Raw genomic sequence first — 23,176 nt, forward strand, 5'->3', positions numbered from 1 at the left:
TTCTCTCGTTAACACAGGTGAGAGTGTTGATGAGGACAGGGCTGGAGATCACTCGGTCATGCTGATTGAGTTAGAACAACAGACTGGAAGCTTTAAAAGGAGGGGGGTACTTGAAATCTGTTAATCTCTGTTAACCATGGTTACCTGCAAGGAAACACGTGCCGTCATCATTGCTTTGCACAAAAAGGGCTTCACAGGCAAGGATATTGCTGCTAGTAAGATTGCACCTAAATCAACCATTTATCGGATCATCAAGAACTTCAAGGAGAGAGGTTCAATTGTTGTGAAGAAGGCTTCAGGGCGCCCAAGAAAGTCCAGCAAGCACCAGGACCGTCTCCTAAAGTTGATTCAGCTGCGGGATCGGGGCACCACCAGTGCAGAGCTTGCTCAGGAATGGCAGCAGGCAGTTGTGAGTGCATCTGCACGCACAGTGAGGCAAAGACTTTTGGAGGATGGCTTGGTGTCAAGAAGGGCAGCGAGGAAGCCACTTCTCTCCAGGAAAAACATCAGGGACAGACTGATATTCTGCAAAGGGTACAGGGATTGGACTGCTGAGGACTGGGGTAAAGTCATTTTCTCTGATGAATCCCCTTTCCGATTGTTTGGGGCTTCCGGAAAAAAGCTTGTCCGGAGAAGACAAGGTGAGCGCTACCATCAGTCCTGTGTCATGCCAACAGTAAAGCATCCTGAGACCATTCATGTGTGGGGTTGCTTCTCAGCCAAGGGAGTGGGCTCACTCACAATTTTGCCTAAGAACACAGCCATGAATAAAGAATGGTACCAACACATCCTCCGACAGCAACTTCTCCCAACCATCCAAGAACAGTTCGGTGACGAACAATGCCTTTTCCAGCATGATGGAGCACCTTGCCATAAGGCAAAAGTGATAACTAAGTGGCTCGTGGAACAAAACATCAAGATTTTGGGTCCATGGCCAGGAAACTCCCCAGACCTTAATCCCATTGAGAACTTGTGGTCAATCCTCAAGAGGCGGGTGGACAAACAAAAACCCACAAATTCTGACAAACTCCAAGCATTGATTATGCAAGAATGGGCTGCCATCAGTCAGGATGTGGCCCATAAGTTAATTGACAGCATGCCAGGGCGGATTGCAGAGGTCTTGAAAAAGAAGGGTCAACACTGCAAATATTGCCTCTTTGCATAAACTTAATGTAATTGTCAATAAAAGCCTTTGACACTTATGGAATGCTTGTAATTATACTTCAGTATACCATAGTAACATCTGACAAAAATATCTCATTACACAGAGAGAGAGAGAGAGAGAGAGAGAGAGAGAGAGAGAGAGAGAGAGAGAGAGAGAGAGAGAGAGAGAGAGAGAGAGAGAGAGAGAGAGAGAGAGAGAGAGAGAGAGAGAGAGAGAGAGAGAGAGAGAGAGAGAGAGTCTCTCTGTCTGAGGAGAACAGAAAGGTGACATGTAGGACAGAGGAGCAGCCGTATCCTGATCACCCAGAGAGATTTGAGGGCTGGAGTCAGGTGCTGTGTAGAGAGGGTCTGACTGGGCGCTGTTACTGGGAGGTAGAGTCGAGTGGGAGAGGGGCTGATATAGGAGTGACATATAAAGGAATCAGCAGGAGAGGAGTGGGTTGTGGGATTGGATGTAATGACAAGTCCTGGAGTCTGTTCTGCTCTGACAACAGTTACTCTGCCTGTCACAACAGGAAGTCCAATACCATAGACGTCCCCTCCTCCAGCTCCCACAGAGTAGGAGTGTATCTGGACTGGCCAGCCGGCACTCTGTCCTTCTACAGAGTCTCCTCTGACACACTGACCCACCTGAACACATTCCAATCCTAATTCACTGAGGCCCTCTATCCAGGGTTTAGGGTTTGGTATGATGGCGCCTCAGTGTCCCTGTAAATAATAACCATGGTAACACTGACACACACACACACAAACTGGACAAACACTGGACACACACACACACACTGGACACACACACACACATACTGGACACACACTGGACACACACACACACACTGGACACACACACACTGGACACACAAACACACACTGCACAAACACACACACACTGGACACAAACTGGACACACACACACACACAATGGAGACACACACACTAAACACACACACACTGGACACACACACACACTGGACACACACACACACTGGACACACACACACCGGACACACACACACACAGGACACACACACACACACACACTGGACACACACACTGGGTACACACACACACTGGGCCCACACACACACACACACTGGACAAACACACAGACAGACACACACACACACACACACACGTGCTGGACACACAAACATTGGACACACACACAGGAGACACACACACAGGAGACAAACACACACAAATTGGACACACACACACACACACTGGACACACACACACATTCTGGACACACACACACACACACACTGGACACACACACACACACACAAACTGGACACACACACACACACACTGGACACACACACACACTGGACACACACACACTGGACACACACACTGGACACACACACTGGACACACACACACCGGACACACACCGGACACACACCATACACACACACACACAGAACACACACACACACACACTGGACACACACACTGGGTACACACACACACACACACTGGGCACACACACACACACTGGACAAACACACAGACACACACTGGACACACACACACACACACACACACACACACACACTGGACACACACAAACACTGGACACACACACACTGGGTACACACACACACACTGGACACACACACACCAACACACACTGGACACACACACCGGACACACACACATGCTGGACACACAAACACTGGACACACACTGGACACACACACACTGGACACACACACACACACACACACACACACACACACATACACACACTGGACACACACACACACACACACTGGACACACACACACACACTGGACACACACACAGGAGACACACACTGGACACACACACACTGGACACACACATACTGGACACACACACAGGAGACACACACACACATATTGGACACACACACACACACACACTGGACAGACACACTCACTCTGGACACACACACACTGGATACACACTCACACATCTTCCTATAATAGTGAGGACCTTGACACAGGACCTTCAAATGAGGACCATCATTTCTGATAGAATTGGGAACAAACAGACTCCTCATTCCAGCACTAAGTGTCCAACAAACACAGACATCACTTCAAAACCTGATAAACTCCAATGAACAAATAGACATGCAGGGCACCAGTCTAGTGAGGACCAGTGGTTGCTAGGCAGTTTCTGGATCCCAGGTTCGAGAACAGCTTCTATCCCAGTTCTATCTGCCTGTTAAATCAAGCAACCTAAACTGTTTCCATCAGACTTTTAGAACATCACTGAATTTTTTTTTCCTTTTATGATCTTTTACCACTTTGCAGTTTTTATTGATGTTCTTATGATATATTTTACTGTTTGTGTGTACGTACCACAGGAGGTTGGTGGGACCTTAGTTGGGGAGGACAGGCTTGTAATGGCTGGAGCGGATTGAGTGGAATGGTATCAAATACATCAAATACATGGTTTCCATGGTTTCCATGTGTTTGATGCCATTTAATTGGCTCCGTTCCAGCCATTATTATGAGCCGTCCTCCCCTCAGCAGCCTCCACTGGTATGTACTGTCCTATATGAGCTCCAACAAGGAATTTTTATACTGTTTTAGATGTATCCTCCGTTGAAATACCAATATTATATTTTTTTGTATGTCTTTTATGTTGAAAAACTAATTGTACTATTGTATATGGACATATGCTCCATAATTGTACATGGATATATTGTACTTTTCATAATAAAAATGTTAATTGTCAAAACAATGTCGTTATCGATTTTACATTGTCCTCTCCCAGTCGCAGGTTGACGTTTTGTCATGAATCTTGCCCTGGAGGCAGAACTGCACGATTTCCTCTAGATATGACAGCTGCAAAGTCAAAATTGGCTATATCGTAAACATTTGTGGAAAATAATTTTGTTTTATGGTATTAATTTAAGGTAAGGATTAGCAGTGAGGTTAAGGTTATCATTAAAATCAGATATTATTACTTTATGCCTGTGCCAGCTAGTGACCACTTTGCAGAACTGCCTCCAGGGCAAGATTCATGACAATAAATGCCAACCTGCCTCCCAGTCATCCCCTCCCTATCTCTACAAGGCTGCAGAACATGCAAGCTAGTGATGCGGGGGTTGTCTCATAACCCACAGTCCCCAGGCGGGTGGGTGGCAGGCAGGTTCAATACAGAGAAAACAATAGACTACATAAGAAAATCCATCAATGGATCATTATTGTGCAATTTACACTAAGTGGACAAAACATTAAGGACACCTGCTCTTTCCATGACAGACTGAGCAGGTGAATCCAGGTGAAAGCTATGATCCCTTATTGATGTCACTTGTAGATGAAGGGGACGGGACAGGTTAAAGAAGGATGTTTAAGCCTGGAGACAATTGAGACATGGATTGTGTATGTGTGCCATTCAGAGGGTGAATGGGCAAGACAAAAAATGTAAGTGCCTTTGAACAGGGTATGGTAGTAGGTGCCAGGCATACCAGTTTGTGTCAAGAACTGCAACGCTGCTGGGTTTTTCACGCTCATGGTACACCACACAAAGGACATCCAGCCAACTTGACACAACTGTGGGAAGAATTGGCATCAACATGGGCCAGCATCCCTGTGGAACGCTTTCAACACCTTGTAGAGTCCATGCCCCGATGAATTGAGGCTGTTCTGAGGGCAAAAGTGGGGAGGTAACTCAATATTAGGAAGGTGTTTGATATAACGTCTTTTGATACAGCATTTATTAATGTCTTTAAAGTCATCAGCTGTATTTGAGAGAGAGGAGAAGGACACGCCATGTGTTGTGTCGGTCACGGATGGGGGGCCAGAAGGTCGGCGTGCCAAGATAGATTAGGGGCCACTGTTGCTAATCTTAGAAAGAGTACGTGATGGAATGGCCTGGCTAGGGTGCCACACGATACTATGTATGGGGATCCTATGGTTGGAGATAAGTGACACTCAATAATGGTTGGCAACTGTGGGATGGAAGTAGCTCGGAGAGCGTTATATAAACTGAGAGGTTTTCTATGGAAGTCATTCAGATGACAAGAGGCTACGCACGTACCGCTTGTCATTGAACCCAGTACTGTAACCATTAAATAACAATGAATCAACTCTCCATCTAGGTGGTCGACTACTCTCTTCCATCCTGATGTACGAGATACCAGAGAAACTGGTCATAACAGTGTTGTGAATATTTAGTCCACTCAGTGTATAACCTGTAGCTACACTGTGCAGTTAGCACCTTAACAGACGGCCCCTGTCTTTATCAGCATCATAAAAGATGACAGTATTTCAACCACATCAAATATGCATCCAAGCCAAAAGACTAATGACACAGGAGTGGTATCTGATTCTACACTATAGGAGCCTTTTCAAGTGGTTATGAGAGGTCATATTATTTCATATGAGTCTGCCATAAAACAAAAGGGAATGACATGTGACTGGAGGAGATCGCCTGCCCAACATCCTCTATTCTGACCAACAGAGACAAATCCAGTCCCTTTGAACTACCTAGATCTGTCCAGCAGGGTTGCCCACTCAGTCCTCTGCTCTTCGCTGTCTCCCTTGAACCCCTGGCGATACAAATAAGGGATCATCCTAATATCCAAGGTCTTAAAGTAGGAAACATAGAAAGCATCATTTCGTTATATGCAGACGATGTGCTTTTATACCTCTCAGACCCAGTAGCCTCTGTCCCTAACCTACTAGACTTAATCAATTCATTTGGCAAACTATCTGGAAATTCAATAAATTGGGGAAAAAGTGACCTCATGTGTATCTCAGATAATTTTACAACAAGTGAGCTAGAGAGGATACCATTTAAAGTGGTGCATGATCACTTAACTTACCTGGGACTAAACATACATAGAAACCCAAAGCTCATCTTCAAGCTTAACTACAGTGATCTGGTTGCAAAGCTAAAACAAAACATAGAGAGCTGGGGAATATTGCCTCTTTCTATGATGGGGCGCATTAATGCCATAAAAATGGTTTCTCTTCCCAGGTTCCCTTTGTAACCAACTTCACATATCCCCCCAGAAGAAAGGCACACGGACACCCACAATTCAGGTTGACTCGGGTTTTATCTGCAGTAAAAGATATCAAACAGTGATGACAGGCATTGACAGGACGGTCACATCCACACGTTCACTGCTCTCAGAATATCTCTCTCAGACTGAATCCACAAAGTGATCATATGGTATACATGCGTTGTGTTTAGAAAATAACAAAAATATAGAAAAGCATACCTGCAGTAAAAGATATCAAACAGTGATGACAGGCATTGACAGGACGGTCACAGACTCACGTTCACTGGTTAGGTAGGACACAATATATATTTTAGATAGGCGCAACAGTAGTGAAACATACCCTCAATGTGAAGTAATATTAATCCATAAATACAGAGCACAAGTACAACCCTTTTATATAAACCTTTTAAGGTAGTAAGAAAATAAAACATTCACTTAGTTTCAATAAGTCACCTGCTGGCAATAGCTAGCGTGACGTTGTAGTGCAGTGACCAACAGTGCTAGTTAGCTCATCATTAACATGGCTAGCTAAGCCAGCAAAAACTTGGTTCACTTGCTGAAATAGGTCTTCAATACATTAACGGCAAAATAAATATATACATAGCCACATTTGCTATTGACTTTAGGATATATGAACCCGTTTTCCAACAACACTTATGTTATACAGCTTTAAACCGTTTTTTATATACAGAGGAACACGAACCTGCTCTCAGAATATCACTCTCAGACTGAGGAGCGGGCAGACCAACTTCCCAAATAGGGGAGAGGCACTCCAAACCCACTAGTTGTTCTTTCAAAAGAAAATAGTACAAAAAATGCTAAGTCCGAAGACCTCTCGTATTACCAACCTTACTACAATGGCAGCAAATGTTTTTATGAATTCAGTAACACAAAATGAAAGGAAACTTTATTTATATCATCCCTTTTCCTGAAGTGAATGGTTTCACCCACTACTCTACCACGAACTGCACCGTTCTTTGATGTCTACATTGCGCCCAGGTTGATGGAAACTTTACATTTTCACTTTGTTACACTTGATCTTTGCCAGAATCTTCCTATTTGTCTTACCTCATCATTTTTTAAGACTTTGGACTCGGCAATCTTGTCATTTGTCTGGGGTTACAAAAACCATCGTATTGGTAAAGCCCACTTGCAAAAGCCCAAGGAAAGTGGCGTCTTAGGCCTCCCCATCTTTAAGTATTATTACTGGGCAGCAAATGCCAGGGCATTAACGTCCTGCCAACTGGGTTTCCCTGATCAGTTGGACACTGTTGTCCCCCTGTGGCATTAACGTCCTGCCAACTGGGTTTCCCTGATCAGTTGGACACTGTTGTCCCCCTGTGGCATTAACGTCCTGCCAACTGGGTTTCCCTGATCAGTTGGACACTGTTGCCCCCCTGTGGCATTAACGTCCTGCCAACTGGGTTTCCCTGATCAGTTGGACACTGTTGTCCCCCTGTGGCATTAACGTCCTGCCAACTGGGTTTCCCTGATCAGTTGGACACTGTTGTCCCCCTGTGGCATTAACGTCCTGCCAACTGGGTTTCCCTGATCAGTTGGACACTGTTGTCCCCCTGTGGCATTAACGTCCTGCCAACTGGGTTTCCCTGATCAGTTGGACACTGTTGTCCCCCTGTGGCATTAACGTCCTGCCAACTGGGTTTCCCTGATCAGTTGGACACTGTTGTCCCCCTGTGGCATTAACGTCCTGCCAACTGGGTTTCCCTGATCAGTTGGACACTGTTGCCCCCCTGTGGCATTAACGTCCTGCCAACTGGGTTTCCCTGATCAGTTGGACACTGTTGCCCCCCTGTGGCATTAACGTCCTGCCAACTGGGTTTCCCTGATCAGTTGGACACTGTTGCCCCCCTGTGGCATTAACGTCCTGCCAACTGGGTTTCCCTGATCAGTTGGACACTGTTGCCCCCCTGTGGCATTAACGTCCTGCCAACTGGGTTTCCCTGATCAGTTGGACACTGTTGCCCCCCTGTGGCATTAACGTCCTGCCAACTGGGTTTCCCTGATCAGTTGGACACTGTTGCCCCCCTGTGGCATTAACGTCCTGCCAACTGGGTTTCCCTGATCAGTTGGACACTGTTGTCCCCCTGTGGCATTAACGTCCTGCCAACTGGGTTTCCCTGATCAGTTGGACACTGTTGTCCCCCTGTGGCATTAACGTCCTGCCAACTGGGTTTCCCTGATCAGTTGGACACTGTTGTCCCCCTGTGGCATTAACGTCCTGCCAACTGGGTTTCCCTGATCAGTTGGACACTGTTGTCCCCCTGTGGCATTAACGTCCTGCCAACTGGGTTTCCCTGATCAGTTGGACACTGTTGTCCCCCTGTGGCATTAACGTCCTGCCAACTGGGTTTCCCTGATCAGTTGGACACTGTTGTCCCCCTGTGGCATTAACGTCCTGCCAACTGGGTTTCCCTGATCAGTTGGACACTGTTGCCCCCCTGTGGCATTAACGTCCTGCCAACTGGGTTTCCCTGATCAGTTGGACACTGTTGCCCCCCTGTGGCATTAACGTCCTGCCAACTGGGTTTCCCTGATCAGTTGGACACTGTTGTCCCCCTGTGGCATTAACGTCCTGCCAACTGGGTTTCCCTGATCAGTTGGACACTGTTGCCCCCCTGTGGCATTAACGTCCTGCCAACTGGGTTTCCCTGATCAGTTGGACACTGTTGCCCCCCTGTGGCATTAACGTCCTGCCAACTGGGTTTCCCTGATCAGTTGGACACTGTTGCCCCCCTGTGGCATTAACGTCCTGCCAACTGGGTTTCCCTGATCAGTTGGACACTGTTGTCCCCCTGTGGCATTAACGTCCTGCCAACTGGGTTTCCCTGATCAGTTGGACACTGTTGTCCCCCTGTGGCATTAACGTCCTGCCAACTGGGTTTCCCTGATCAGTTGGACACTGTTGTCCCCCTGTGGCATTAACGTCCTGCCAACTGGGTTTCCCTGATCAGTTGGACACTGTTGTCCCCCTGTGGCATTAACGTCCTGCCAACTGGGTTTCCCTGATCAGTTGGACACTGTTGTCCCCCTGTGGCATTAACGTCATGCCAACTGGGTTTCCCTGATCAGTTGGACACTGTTGTCCCCCTGTGGCATTAACGTCCTGCCAACTGGGTTTCCCTGATCAGTTGGACACTGTTGCCCCCCTGTGGCATTAACGTCCTGTCAACTGGGTTTCCCTGATCAGTTGGACACTGTTGCCCCCCTGTGTCATTAACGTCCTGCCAACTAGGTTTCCCTGATCAGTTGGACACTGTTGTCCCCCTGTGGCATTAACGTCCTGCCAACTGGGTTTCCCTGATCAGTTGGACACTGTTGCCCCCCTGTGGCATTAACGTCCTGCCAACTGGGTTTCCCTGATCAGTTGGACACTGTTGTCCCCCTGTGGCATTAACGTCATGCCAACTGGGTTTCCCTGATCAGTTGGACACTGTTGTCCCCCTGTGGCATTAACGTCCTGCCAACTGGGTTTCCCTGATCAGTTGGACACTGTTGTCCCCCTGTGGCATTAACGTCCTGCCAACTGGGTTTCCCTGATCAGTTGGACACTGTTGTCCCCCTGTGGCATTAACGTCCTGCCAACTGGGTTTCCCTGATATGTTGGACACTGTTGTCCCCCTGTGGCATTAACGTCCTGCCAACTGGGTTTCCCTGATCAGTTGGACACTGTTGTCCCCCTGTGGCATTAACGTCCTGCCAACTGTGTTTCCCTGATCAGTTGGACACTGTTGTCCCCCTGTGGCATTAGCGTCCTGCCAATAGGGTTTCCCTGATCAGTTGGACACTGTTGCCCCCCTGTGGCATTAACGTCCTGCCAACTGGGTTTCCCTGATCAGTTGGACACTGTTGTCCCCCTGTGGCATTAACGTCCTGCCAACTGGGTTTCCCTGATCAGTTGGACACTGTTGTCCCCCTGTGGCATTAACGTCCTGCCAACTGGGTTTCCCTGATCAGTTGGACACTGTTGTCCCCCTGTGGCATTAACGTCCTGCCAACTGGGTTTCCCTGATCAGTTGGACACTGTTGCCCCCCTGTGGCATTAACATCCTGCCAACTGGGTTTCCCTGATCAGTTGGACACTGTTGCCCCCCTGTGGCATTAACGTCCTGTCAACTGGGTTTCCCTGATCAGTTGGACACTGTTGTCCCCCTGTGTCATTAACGTCCTGCCAACTGGGTTTCCCTGATCAGTTGGACACTGTTGTCCCCCTGTGGCATTAACGTCCTGCCAACTGGGTTTCCCTGATCAGTTGGACACTGTTGTCCCCCTGTGGCATTAACGTCCTGCCAACTGGGTTTCCCTGATCAGTTGGACACTGTTGTCCCCCTGTGGCATTAACGTCCTGCCAACTGGGTTTCCCTGATCAGTTGGACACTGTTGTCCCCCTGTGGCATTAACGTCCTGCCAACTGGGTTTCCCTGATCAGTTGGACACTGTTGTCCCCCTGTGGCATTAACGTCCTGCCAACTGGGTTTCCCTGATCAGTTGGACACTGTTGTCCCCCTGTGGCATTAACGTCCTGCCAACTGGGTTTCCCTGATCAGTTGGACACTGTTGTCCCCCTGTGGCATTAACGTCCTGCCAACTGGGTTTCCCTGATCAGTTGGACACTGTTGTCCCCCTGTGGCATTAACGTCCTGCCAACTGGGTTTCCCTGATCTGTTGGACACTGTTGTCCCCCTGTGGCATTAACGTCCTGCCAACTGGGTTTCCCTGATCAGTTGGACACTGTTGTCCCCCTGTGGCATTAACGTCCTGCCAACTGGGTTTCCCTGATCAGTTGGACACTGTTGTCCCCCTGTGGCATTAACGTCCTGCCAACTGGGTTTCCCTGATCAGTTGGACACTGTTGTCCCCCTGTGGCATTAACGTCCTGCCAACTGGGTTTCCCTGATCAGTTGGACACTGTTGTCCCCCTGTGGCATTAACGTCCTGCCAACTGGGTTTCCCTGATCAGTTGGACACTGTTGTCCCCCTGTGGCATTAACGTCCTGCCAACTGGGTTTCCCTGATCAGTTGGACACTGTTGCCCCCCCCTGTGGCATTAACGTCCTGCCAACTGGGTTTCCCTGATCAGTTGGACACTGTTGTCCCCCTGTGGCATTAACGTCCTGCCAACTGGGTTTCCCTGATCAGTTGGACACTGTTGCCCCCCCCTGTGGCATTAACGTCCTGCCAACTGGGTTTCCCTGATCAGTTGGACACTGTTGCCCCCCTGTGGTATTAACGTCCTGCCAACTGGGTTTCCCTGATCAGTTGGACACTGTTGTCCCCCCTGTGGCATTAACGTCCTGCCAACTGGGTTTCCCTGATCAGTTGGACACTGTTGTCCCCCTGTGGCATTAACGTCCTGCCAACTGGGTTTCCCTGATCAGTTGGACACTGTTGTCCCCCTGTGGCATTAACGTCCTGCCAACTGGGTTTCCCTGATCAGTTGGACACTGTTGTCCCCCTGTGGCATTAACGTCCTGCCAACTGGATTTCCCTGATCAGTTGGACACTGTTGTCCCCCTGTGGCATTAACGTCCTGCCAACTGGGTTTCCCTGATCAGTTGGACACTGTTGTCCCCCTGTGGCATTAACGTCCTGCAAACTGGGTTTCCCTGATCAGTTGGACACTGTTGTCCCCCTGTGGCATTAACGTCCTGCCAACTGGGTTTCCCTGATCAGTTGGACACTGTTGCCCCCCTGTGGCATTAACGTCCTGCCAACTGGGTTTCCCTGATCAGTTGGACACTGTTGTCCCCCTGTGGCATTAACGTCCTGCCAACTGGGTTTCCCTGATCAGTTGGACACTGTTGCCCCCCTGTGGCATTAACGTCCTGCCAACTGGGTTTCCCTGATCAGTTGGACACTGTTGTCCCCCTGTGGCATTAACGTCCTGCCAACTGGGTTTCCCTGATCAGTTGGACACTGTTGTCCCCCTGTGGCATTAACGTCCTGCCAACTGGGTTTCCCTGATCAGTTGGACACTGTTGTCCCCCTGTGGCATTAACGTCCTGCCAACTGGGTTTCCCTGATCAGTTGGACACTGTTGCCCCCCTGTGGCATTAACGTCCTGCCAACTGGGTTTCCCTGATCAGTTGGACACTGTTGTCCCCCTGTGGCATTAACGTCCTGCCAACTGGGTTTCCCTGATCAGTTGGACACTGTTGTCCCCCTGTGGCATTAACGTCCTGCCAACTGGATTTCCCTGATCAGTTGGACACTGTTGTCCCCCTGTGGCATTAACGTCCTGCCAACTGGGTTTCCCTGATCAGTTGGACACTGTTTTCCCCCTGTGGCATTAACGTCCTGCCAACTGGGTTTCCCTGATCAGTTAGACACTGTTGTCCCCCTGTGGCATTAACGTCCTGCCAACTGGGTTTCCCTGATCAGTTGGACACTGTTGTACCCCTGTGGCATTAACGTCCTGCCAACTGGGTTTCCCTGATCAGTTGGACACTGTTGTCCCCCTGTGGCATTAACGTCCTGCCAACTGGGTTTCCCTGATCAGTTGGACACTGTTGCCCCCCTGTGGCATTAACGTCCTGCCAACTGGGTTTCCCTGATCAGTTGGACACTGTTGCCCCCCTGTGGCATTAACGTCCTGCCAACTGGGTTTCCCTGATCAGTTGGACACTGTTGTCCCCCTGTGGCATTAACGTCTTGCCAACTGGGTTTCCCTGATCAGTTGGACACTGTTGTCCCCCTGTGGCATTAACGTCCTGCCAACTGGGTTTCCCTGATCAGTTGGACACTGTTGTCCCCCTGTGGCATTAACGTCCTGCCAACTGGGTTTCCCTGATCAGTTGGACACTGTTGTCCCCCTGTGGCATTAACGTCCTGCCAACTGGGTTTCCCTGATCAGTTGGACACTGTTGTCCCCCTGTGGCATTAACGTCCTGCCAACTGGGTTTCCCTGATCAGTTGGACACTGTTGTCCCCCTGTGGCATTAACGTCCTGCCAACTGTGTTTCCCTGATCAGTTGGACACTGTTGTCCCCCTGTGGCATTAACGTCCTGCCAACTGGGTTTCCCTGATCAGTTGGACACTGTTGCCCCCCTGTGGCATTAACGTCCTGCCAACTGGGTTTCCCTGATCAGTTGGACACTGTTGTCCCCCTGTGGCATTAACGTCCTGCCAACTGGGTTTCCCTGATCAGTTGGACACTGTTGCCCCCTGTGGCATTAACGTCCTGCCAACTGGGTTTCCCTGATCAGTTGGACACTGTTGTCCCCCTGTGGCATTAACGTCCTGCCAACTGGGTTTCCCTGATCAGTTGGACACTGTTGTCCCCCTGTGGCATTAACGTCCTGCCAACTGGGTTTCCCTGATCAGTTGGACACTGTTGTCCCCCTGTGGCATTAACGTCCTGCCAACTGGGTTTCCCTGATCAGTTGGACACTGTTGCCCCCCTGTGGCATTAACGTCCTGCCAACTGGGTTTCCCTGATCAGTTGGACACTGTTGTCCCCCTGTGGCATTAACGTCCTGCCAACTGGATTTCCCTGATCAGTTGGACACTGTTGTCCCCCTGTGGCATTAACGTCCTGCCAACTGGGTTTCCCTGATCAGTTGGACACTGTTGTCCCCCTGTGGCATTAACGTCCTGCCAACTGGGTTTCCCTGATCAGTTGGACACTGTTGTCCCCCTGTGGCATTAACGTCCTGCCAACTGGGTTTCCCTGATCAGTTGGACACTGTTGTCCCCCTGTGGCATTAACGTCCTGCCAACTGGGTTTCCCTGATCAGTTGGACACTGTTGTCCCCCTGTGGCATTAACGTCCTGCCAACTGGGTTTCCCTGATCAGTTGGACACTGTTGTCCCCCTGTGGCATTAACGTCCTGCCAACTGGGTTTCCCTGATCAGTTGGACACTGTTGTCCCCCTGTGGCATTAACGTCCTGCCAACTGGGTTTCCCTGATCAGTTGGACACTGTTGTCCCCCTGTGGCATTAACGTCCTGCCAACTGGATTTCCCTGATCAGTTGGACACTGTTGTCCCCCTGTGGCATTAACGTCCTGCCAACTGGGTTTCCCTGATCAGTTGGACACTGTTGTCCCCCTGTGGCATTAACGTCCTGCCAACTGGGTTTCCCTGATCAGTTGGACACTGTTGTCCCCCTGTGGCATTAACGTCCTGCCAACTGGGTTTCCCTGATCAGTTGGACACTGTTGTCCCCCTGTGGCATTAACGTCCTGCCAACTGGGTTTCCCTGATCAGTTGGACACTGTTGTCCCCCTGTGGCATTAACGTCCTGCCAACTGGGTTTCCCTGATCAGTTGGACACTGTTGTCCCCCTGTGGCATTAACGTCCTGCCAACTGGGTTTCCCTGATCAGTTGGACACTGTTGTCCCCCTGTGGCATTAACGTCCTGCCAACTGTGTTTCCCTGATCAGTTGGACACTGTTGTCCCCCTGTGGCATTAACGTCCTGCCAACTGGGTTTCCCTGATCAGTTGGACACTGTTGCCCCCCTGTGGCATTAACGTCCTGCCAACTGGGTTTCCCTGATCAGTTGGACACTGTTGTCCCCCTGTGGCATTAACGTCCTGCCAACTGGGTTTCCCTGATCAGTTGGACACTGTTGCCCCCCTGTGGCATTAACGTCCTGCCAACTGGGTTTCCCTGATCAGTTGGACACTGTTGTCCCCCTGTGGCATTAACGTCCTGCCAACTGGGTTTCCCTGATCAGTTGGACACTGTTGCCCCCCTGTGGCATTAACGTCCTGCCAACTGGGTTTCCCTGATCAGTTGGACACTGTTGTCCCCCTGTGGCATTAACGTCCTGCCAACTGGGTTTCCCTGATCAGTTGGACACTGTTGTCCCCCTGTGGCATTAACGTCCTGCCAACTGGGTTTCCCTGATCAGTTGGACACTGTTGTCCCCCTGTGGCATTAACGTCCTGCCAACTGGGTTTCCCTGATCAGTTGGACACTGTTGCCCCCCTGTGGCATTAACGTCCTGCCAACTGGGTTTCCCTGATCAGTTGGACACTGTTGTCCCCCTGTGGCATTAACGTCCTGCCAACTGGATTTCCCTGATCAGTTGGACACTGTTGTCCCCCTGTGGCATTAACGTCCTGCCAACTGGGTTTCCCTGATCAGTTGGACACTGTTGTCCCCCTGTGGCATTAACGTCCTGCAAACTGGGTTTCCCTGATCAGTTGGACACTGTTGTCCCCCTGTGGCATTAACGTCCTGCCAACTGGGTTTCCCTGATCAGTTGGACACTGTTGCCCCCCTGTGGCATTAACGTCCTGCCAACTGGGTTTCCCTGATCAGTTGGACACTGTTGTCCCCCTGTGGCATTAACGTCCTGCCAACTGGGTTTCCCTGATCAGTTGGACACTGTTGTCCCCCTGTGGCATTAACGTCCTGCCAACTGGGTTTCCCTGATCAGTTGGACACTGTTGTCCCCCTGTGGCATTAACGTCCTGCCAACTGGGTTTCCCTGATCAGTTGGACACTGTTGTCCCCCTGTGGCATTAACGTTTGCCAACTGGGTTTCCCTGATCAGTTGGACACTGTTGTCCCCCTGTGGCATTAACGTCCTGCCAACTGGGTTTCCCTGATCAGTTGGACACTGTTGCCCCCCTGTGGCATTAACGTCCTGCCAACTGGGTTTCCCTAATCAGTTGGACACTGTTGTCCCCCTGTGGCATTAACGTCCTGCCAACTGGGTTTCCCTGATCAGTTGGACACTGTTGTCCCCCTGTGGCATTAACGTCCTGCCAACTGGGTTTCCCTGATCAGTTGGACACTGTTGCCCCCCCCTGTGGCATTAACGTCCTGCCAACTGGGTTTCCCTGATCAGTTGGACACTGTTGCCCCCCCCTGTGGCATTAACGTCCTGCCAACTGGGTTTCCCTGATCAGTTGGACACTGTTGTCCCCCTGTGGCATTAACGTCCCGCCAACTGGGTTTCCCTGATCAGTTGGACACTGTTGTCCCCCTGTGGCATTAACGTCCTGCCAACTGGATTTCCCTGATCAGTTGGACACTGTTGTCCCCCTGTGGCATTAACGTCCTGCCAACTGGGTTTCCCTGATCAGTTGGACACTGTTTTCCCCCTGTGGCATTAACGTCCTGCCAACTGGGTTTCCCTGATCAGTTGGACACTGTTGTCCCCCTGTGGCATTAACGTCCTGCCAACTGGGTTTCCCTGATCAGTTGGACACTGTTGTACCCCTGTGGCATTAACGTCCTGCCAACTGGGTTTCCCTGATCAGTTGGACACTGTTGTCCCCCTGTGGCATTAACGTCCTGCCAACTGGGTTTCCCTGATCAGTTGGACACTGTTGCCCCCCTGTGGCATTAACGTCCTGCCAACTGGGTTTCCCTGATCAGTTGGACACTGTTGCCCCCCTGTGGCATTAACGTCCTGCCAACTGGGTTTCCCTGATCAGTTGGACACTGTTGTCCCCCTGTGGCATTAACGTCCTGCCAACTGGGTTTCCCTGATCAGTTGGACACTGTTGTCCCCCCCTGTGGCATTAACGTCCTGCCAACTGGGTTTCCCTGATCAGTTGGACACTGTTTTCCCCCTGTGGCATTAACGTCCTGCCAACTGGGTTTCCCTGATCAGTTGGACACTGTTGTCCCCCTGTGGCATTAACGTCCTGCCAACTGGGTTTCCCTGATCAGTTGGACACTGTTGTCCCCCTGTGGCATTAACGTCCTGCCAACTGGGTTTCCCTGATCAGTTGGACACTGTTGTCCCCCTGTGGCATTAACGTCCTGCCAACTGGGTTTCCCTGATCAGTTGGACACTGTTGTCCCCCTGTGGCATTAACGTCCTGCCAACTGGGTTTCCCTGATCAGTTGGACACTGTTGTCCCCCTGTGGCATTACAGTTTTTCTCAATTGCTAAAACACTAAAACCCATTGGCTTAACAAAGTTCTCAGTTGCCTGGACTCATTTAGCTATTTATGCAGTCTGTTGTCAATACCTTAAACCATTTCACATGGTAAAACACAATATGCAGATCTCACTTAGACATTTCAGCAAAACTCTAAACACGTTCTCATTCTCCAAACACATTCTGCACTCTAATGCACATGTCATCCATACTGGTAAACACAAGAGGCAACAATCAAACACAAATAGAGAACACATGTCATTGATTGAACACAACCACTCAAAATGGATTTAACCTGTTTCAAATGATGCGACACAACCAATATAAGGCAGTTCAGAGAGCAAACAGGTTGTTGAAGGTGGGAAGGAAAAAGTCTGAGAATGGATAGAAGAAACAATGTGAGAGGACGAGGACCAGTGCGTATGCGAGGTGGGCGATGAGGAGGAAGAGGAGGAGGAGGAGGGCAAGAAAGAGGAAGAGGAGGACGAAGAGGAAGAGGAAGACAAAGAGTGGAAATATCTGATGAAATTCGAGCAACAGTCATAGACCATGTTCTTGTCCATGGACTGACAATGAGGGAAGCAGGACTTAGAATGCAACCCAATTTGAGACGATTTTCTGTGTCCACCATAGTAAGGACATTCAGAGAAGAGAACAGGTACAGTGTACTACTGTATTTTTGTATTTTTGTAATTGCAAATTTACTGTACTACACTATATGCAGCTGTTTCAATAGACGTTTGTAAAGTGAATCACTGTATGTATTGTACTGCATGAATATGTTTTTTAACTGCACAACTACTTTTTGTAGAATTGCAAGGCTGCCACATGCACGTGGAAGGACAGCTATGTTCACTGGGGAGCAAGAGGCCGTTATAGTTGGCATGGTCCTTCAAGATAATGCAATACGACTCAGAGAAATCCAGGAACGAGTGATACAAGACAACACACACTTCCAGGGAATCGAACAGTGTGAGCATTTCCACAATTGACCGTGTCCTCCATCGTAACAGGATGCGAATGAAACAAGTATACAGAGTACCTTTTGAGCGCAACTCACCAAGGGTGAAAGAACTGCGAGCTCAGTATGTGCAAGTAAGTGTACATTCAGAAACATTTACTGTAATCCAGATTGTCTACAGTACTAACACATACTATGTGAATGACATTACTCTTCAGTACATACAATGTATGTGAATCAGAAGTGCATACAGTAGGCCTAATTGTACTCTACAGTAGAGCACTGTCTCTGGACCACTTACAACAGGGGTGTCAAACTCATTTTAGCTCAGGGGCCACATGGAGGAAAATCTATTCCCAAGTGGGCCGGACCGGAAAAATCATGGTATATATAACTTAAAAACAACAACTTCAGATTGTTTTCTTTGTTTTAATACGATCAACATACAACATAAAGCTGGAGCCTGAGGACAGTGTGTCCAAAATAGTACAAGCACAACATCACTATTAATCATAAAACACGTCAAGTTTATTTGAAAATTCTAAAGAAAAAGAACACACAAACACACAATGCCTCAGTGATTAACAGAACTGTTTCACAGATCACAGAACTATATCAGGGTGTCATTTCTCAGGCAGAAATGTAGATACAAATAATGAAATCCTGTTGCCCAAACAAGTGCAAGAACCACAGTCAAGAATAGGTTAAATATACAAATAAAATAAAATCAATTAAAAACAATAGCACATCAACATAAAAACATATAAACATAAATTTGAAAGCGTTGCTCAAACTCCCGTAACAGTCCAATTATTTTATCTTTGAACCGCTTCATGTCTGCCACATGTTGGGTCTCGCACACATTTTTCAGACAGGGGAAGTGAGCTGCATCACCACCGGCAAGTTGCGTCTCCCACAATGACAGCTTCAACTTGAAAGAACGTATGCTGTCGTAATACTGCGTGACAACCAGCTGTTTGTTCAAGTTATTCAGGTGCTCTGTAACATCCACCATAAATGCAAGGTCCGGCATCCATTCTGCGGAATGAAATTCTAACACTGGTTTGCCCTTTTCTTCCATGAACTGTTCAATTTCTTCTCGTAAATCAAAGAAACACTTCAGCACAGCACCTCGGCTTAACCATCTTACCTCAGTGTGGTATGGCAGGCCATAGATGTGGTCTTTCTCTCTGAGAAGGCTGTCAAACTGACGGTGATTCAGGCTTCTGGATCGGATGAAATTAACAGTTTGGATGACCACCTTCATGACGTTATCCATCTTTAATGACTTGCAACACAAAGCCTCCTGGTGCAAAATACAGTGAAAAGTCAAAAAATGTCCTCCATTTGCAGATTGCACTTTCTCTCTGAACTTTGTCACAACGCCTGCTTTTTTCCCGATCATTGAGGGCGCACCATCTGTAGCCAGGCTGACAGCGCGGGACCAGTCCACTCCAACCCTGTCCAGCGCGTCGACGAGTGCGGTAAAAATATCAGCTGCTGTCGTTGTATCTGTCATCGGCACCAACTGCACGAACTCCTCGGTGACGGTCAATGTGTCATCAACTCCGCGGATGAAAAAATGGCCAGTTGTGCAACATCTGTAATGTCCGTGCTTTCATCAATTGCAACCGAAAACGCAATAAATGACTTTACTTTTTGCTTCAACTGGCTGTCCAAATCCACTGAAAGATCGGAAATCCTGTCTGCAACTGTGTTTCTTGTCAGGCTGATATTTGCAAAAGCCTGCCGCTTTTCAGGGCACACAATCTCCGCTGCCTTCATAATGCATTTTTTTACAAATTCACCCTCACTAAATGGTTTTGAAGCCACTGCGATTTCATTAGCAATGAGGTAGCTAGCTTTCACTGCAGCGTCACTGATGTCTCGGCTGTGAGTAAACACAGACTGCTGTTTCTTCAGACCCGCCAACAGTTCATTCACCTTCTCTCATCTCCGCTGTCCTTGAAAGTTGTCATATTTGTCGGCATGAAGACTCACATAGTGGCGATGAAGGTTATATTCTTTCAGCACTGCAACATGCTCTGAACACACCAACCATACAGCTTTCCCATTCAATTCCGTGATTCAATAGGATGACAATTTTTCTTGGAACACTCTGCACTCTGCGTCCACTTTTCTCTTTTTTGACAGAGACATATTGGGGCAATGAGGGTGCCAAAGCACATAATGTTAAAAGTAGAAGCCGTAATAAATATCGCGGGCAAAACAAAGTAGCTCATTGGCTGCACGTGCTTGACCTACTTGCTCTGCCCCGGTATAAACAGTTTGCTTGCTTAACACAATTGCTATTGCACCATCCAGTGGACTCAATTGGAACAGCAGTTTATTTTATTGAAAAATTGCAGCGCATTTTTATACTTAAAAAATAAAAAATACAAGTTTTTTTTTTTTTTTTTTTTAAATCATCTCGCGGGCCGGATTAAACCCGTTTGCTGGCCTGATCCGGCCCGCGGGCCGTATGTTTGACACCCCTGACTTACAAAATCCTACATACAGTATATTGTATTTCTACACAGACAATATTTGACTTGGAATCCTTGGACAGACCCGATGAGTTCATCTTTGTCGATGAAGCAAGGCTTCAATCTAACAAAGAGGAGAAGGGAGAGGCCCGAAACATGATTGGACAGCGGGCCGTTGTTGAAGTCCCTGGTCAACGAGGCGGCGATGTCACAATCTGTGTTGCTATCGGCAACCATGGCGTTCTACATCACCATGTTACACTCGGGCCAGATAACACCCGGCACCTTCTAAGATCTATTGCCAATCTAAGAGATATTTTATTTGAGCAGCAGGTTCAAGAGCAGCAGGGTCAAGAGCTAAATGAGAATCCCATTCCCACCTATGTGATAGTGTGGGACAATGTCTGTTTCCACCGAGCTGCTCAGGTAAGGGAATGGTTTAACATCAACGGGCAGTTTATGAACTTGTACCTCCCTCCATACTCGCCTTTCCTGAATCCGATTGAGGAGTTTTTCTCCTCTTGGAGATGGAAAGTGTATGATAGACAACCCTACACCAGAGTAAATCTGCTGCAAGCCATGGATTTAGCCTGTGGTGATACAGGTGAGGAATCATGTCAGGGCTGGATACGGCACACAAGAGGCTTCTTCCCCCGTTGCCTCAGGAGGGACAATATTGCTTGTGATGTGGACGAAGTGCTCTGGCCTGACCCAGCCCAAAGACAAGAAGAAGCACATTGATCACATGTTTACTCCTTTGATTTTTGTCCCTTTTAGTATTGTATACTGTAGTGCAGTGCATTGTAGGCTGTATACTGGACAATGGACAAATTGTATGGCCCTGAACATTGGGCTTTCCATTTGTTAACAGTACTGACTGCTCAATAGATTTTGACTGGTTGCACGTTCATATCAACAAAGAACAAGAATTACAGTATCACAGAGACAAAGGACCAGTTTGTGAGATGCAGGGTACAGTACTGTAAAAATAGGGGTACAAGGAGGAGGAAGAACAAAAAACTAAATTGCAAAGAGCAAAGCAGAGTAGTAATTTCTGATCAATTTTGAGCTACTATGATAGAACATGTTTTCGTTCATCAAAAGACAATGACGGAAAAACATGACATTTGTTTTGAGATTAAAAATGTACTTCTCCCTGAGAACTGTATGTTTGAACAATGTGTTTTCTATTTTTCGGTGTATTGTTTACTGACTGCTTGAGAGTGTTTATCATTTTGATCACTTTGCTTATGATTTGAGAGCAGTGTTTGATTTTGAACACAGGTAAAAACTGTTTTGAGGGTGAATGTTTCATTTTGCGAGAGGAGTCAGAGGTTTTGTAAATAGTGCTTGAAGATGAGGTTTTGTGTTTAATGTTTTCAGGAAATGGAGCAAGGTTTCAGAAATTGTGTTTTAGCAATTGAGAACAACTGTAATGCCAAACACCACAGACTACAATTAAAATGTACTTTCCATAAATATGACCATTTACGTCACATTAAATTAATCTCTTTTTCATATATCACTTCTAAGCTGACAAATAAACATCAAATATACCTTTTACAAATACATCAGCACGTTTAATACATTTGTTTCAAGCAATAGAGCATATGCTTTGAATACTGGTCTGTAGGGCAAATATGCAGTTTTGGGCAAATTCTCATATCACTTTTCTCAATTTGTCACATCTAAGGCGTTTGTATGGCTGTTGAAATGTGCAGAACAGTAATCAGCTATGCCTGCCCCATATGTACGGCCCTCTTTGAGTTGTTGCTGGTGCCGCTTTACTTTCTTGACTGTGTCATGTGACCTGTGCCTCCCCTTGTCACACTCCATTGAAGCAGCATCAGCTCTCACAACTCCTCTCTGATTGCTTCCAGTGTCACCAAAGTGCTGCCAATACACAATTAGTCCATCCCATCTGATATAGCAGTGGCTCCCTCATTGAACGTGGCTACTGCCATACTGGCAATGTGGCTTTTGCCCAAGAAGACAGTTTTGGGGCGTCGCGACCATATTAGAGTTCAGACGTTCATTTGCATTCTGGGTTCCTCCGTGCTACATTCTTTTGAGGACGTTATCATTCGACATCCTGTGATATACAGGTACTATTTTCTGTGCATCCTCTCAATTAAAGAATGTATGGCCTCCATGTTTTTTGCGACTAGGTGGATCTTTACCATTTTCTAGGGCTGGCTGGTACCAGCACCAATGAACACACCTATCCCGTAGTTGGAAGTGAATCCTATAATCTTGTGCCAAGAGCCATCAAAGGATCCATGAATGTCTATGATGGCATCCTCATCCTCCTTCAGCAACTCTGCTATGTCTGGGTCTATATCTGCATATTCTAATTAGCTTTGTAAGTATCACAGTTTCTTTCAGCACAAAGTCACAAAGGATATAGCCATGTATGGACTAGTTGAACAAGCTGTTGAATTATACATGATTCAACATGGAGAGTTTGAAAAATACCGGATGAAGTTCTACATGAAAGATGCTAACAAAAATGACATTTATGCTAGGTGTAGTTGACGGAGTTGGGTTAAAATGATACAAACCAAGTATTTATATACATTATTGCCGATGTAATTGTACATTTTATGAAAGCATGGAAGTTATAGTTCCAAATTATCCCAAAATCGGAACATTGACAGATGGAAGCAAAATCTAATTTTCCTGGCCTTAATATTTTACA

At 47.8% G+C, this 23,176-nt stretch overlaps 1 protein-coding gene across 1 annotated transcript in view; it reads left to right on the forward strand.

The window, feature by feature from the left end:
• Positions 1-23,176, forward strand: part of LOC311140929 (NACHT, LRR and PYD domains-containing protein 3-like) — a 157,886-nt gene that overhangs the window by 106,456 nt on the left and 28,254 nt on the right. The gene's annotated exons all lie outside the window — the stretch shown is intronic.

Source organism: Coregonus lavaretus (assembly GCF_964263955.1).
Source record: "Coregonus lavaretus genome assembly, chromosome: 2".
NCBI classification, from domain to species: domain Eukaryota; kingdom Metazoa; phylum Chordata; class Actinopteri; order Salmoniformes; family Salmonidae; genus Coregonus; species Coregonus lavaretus.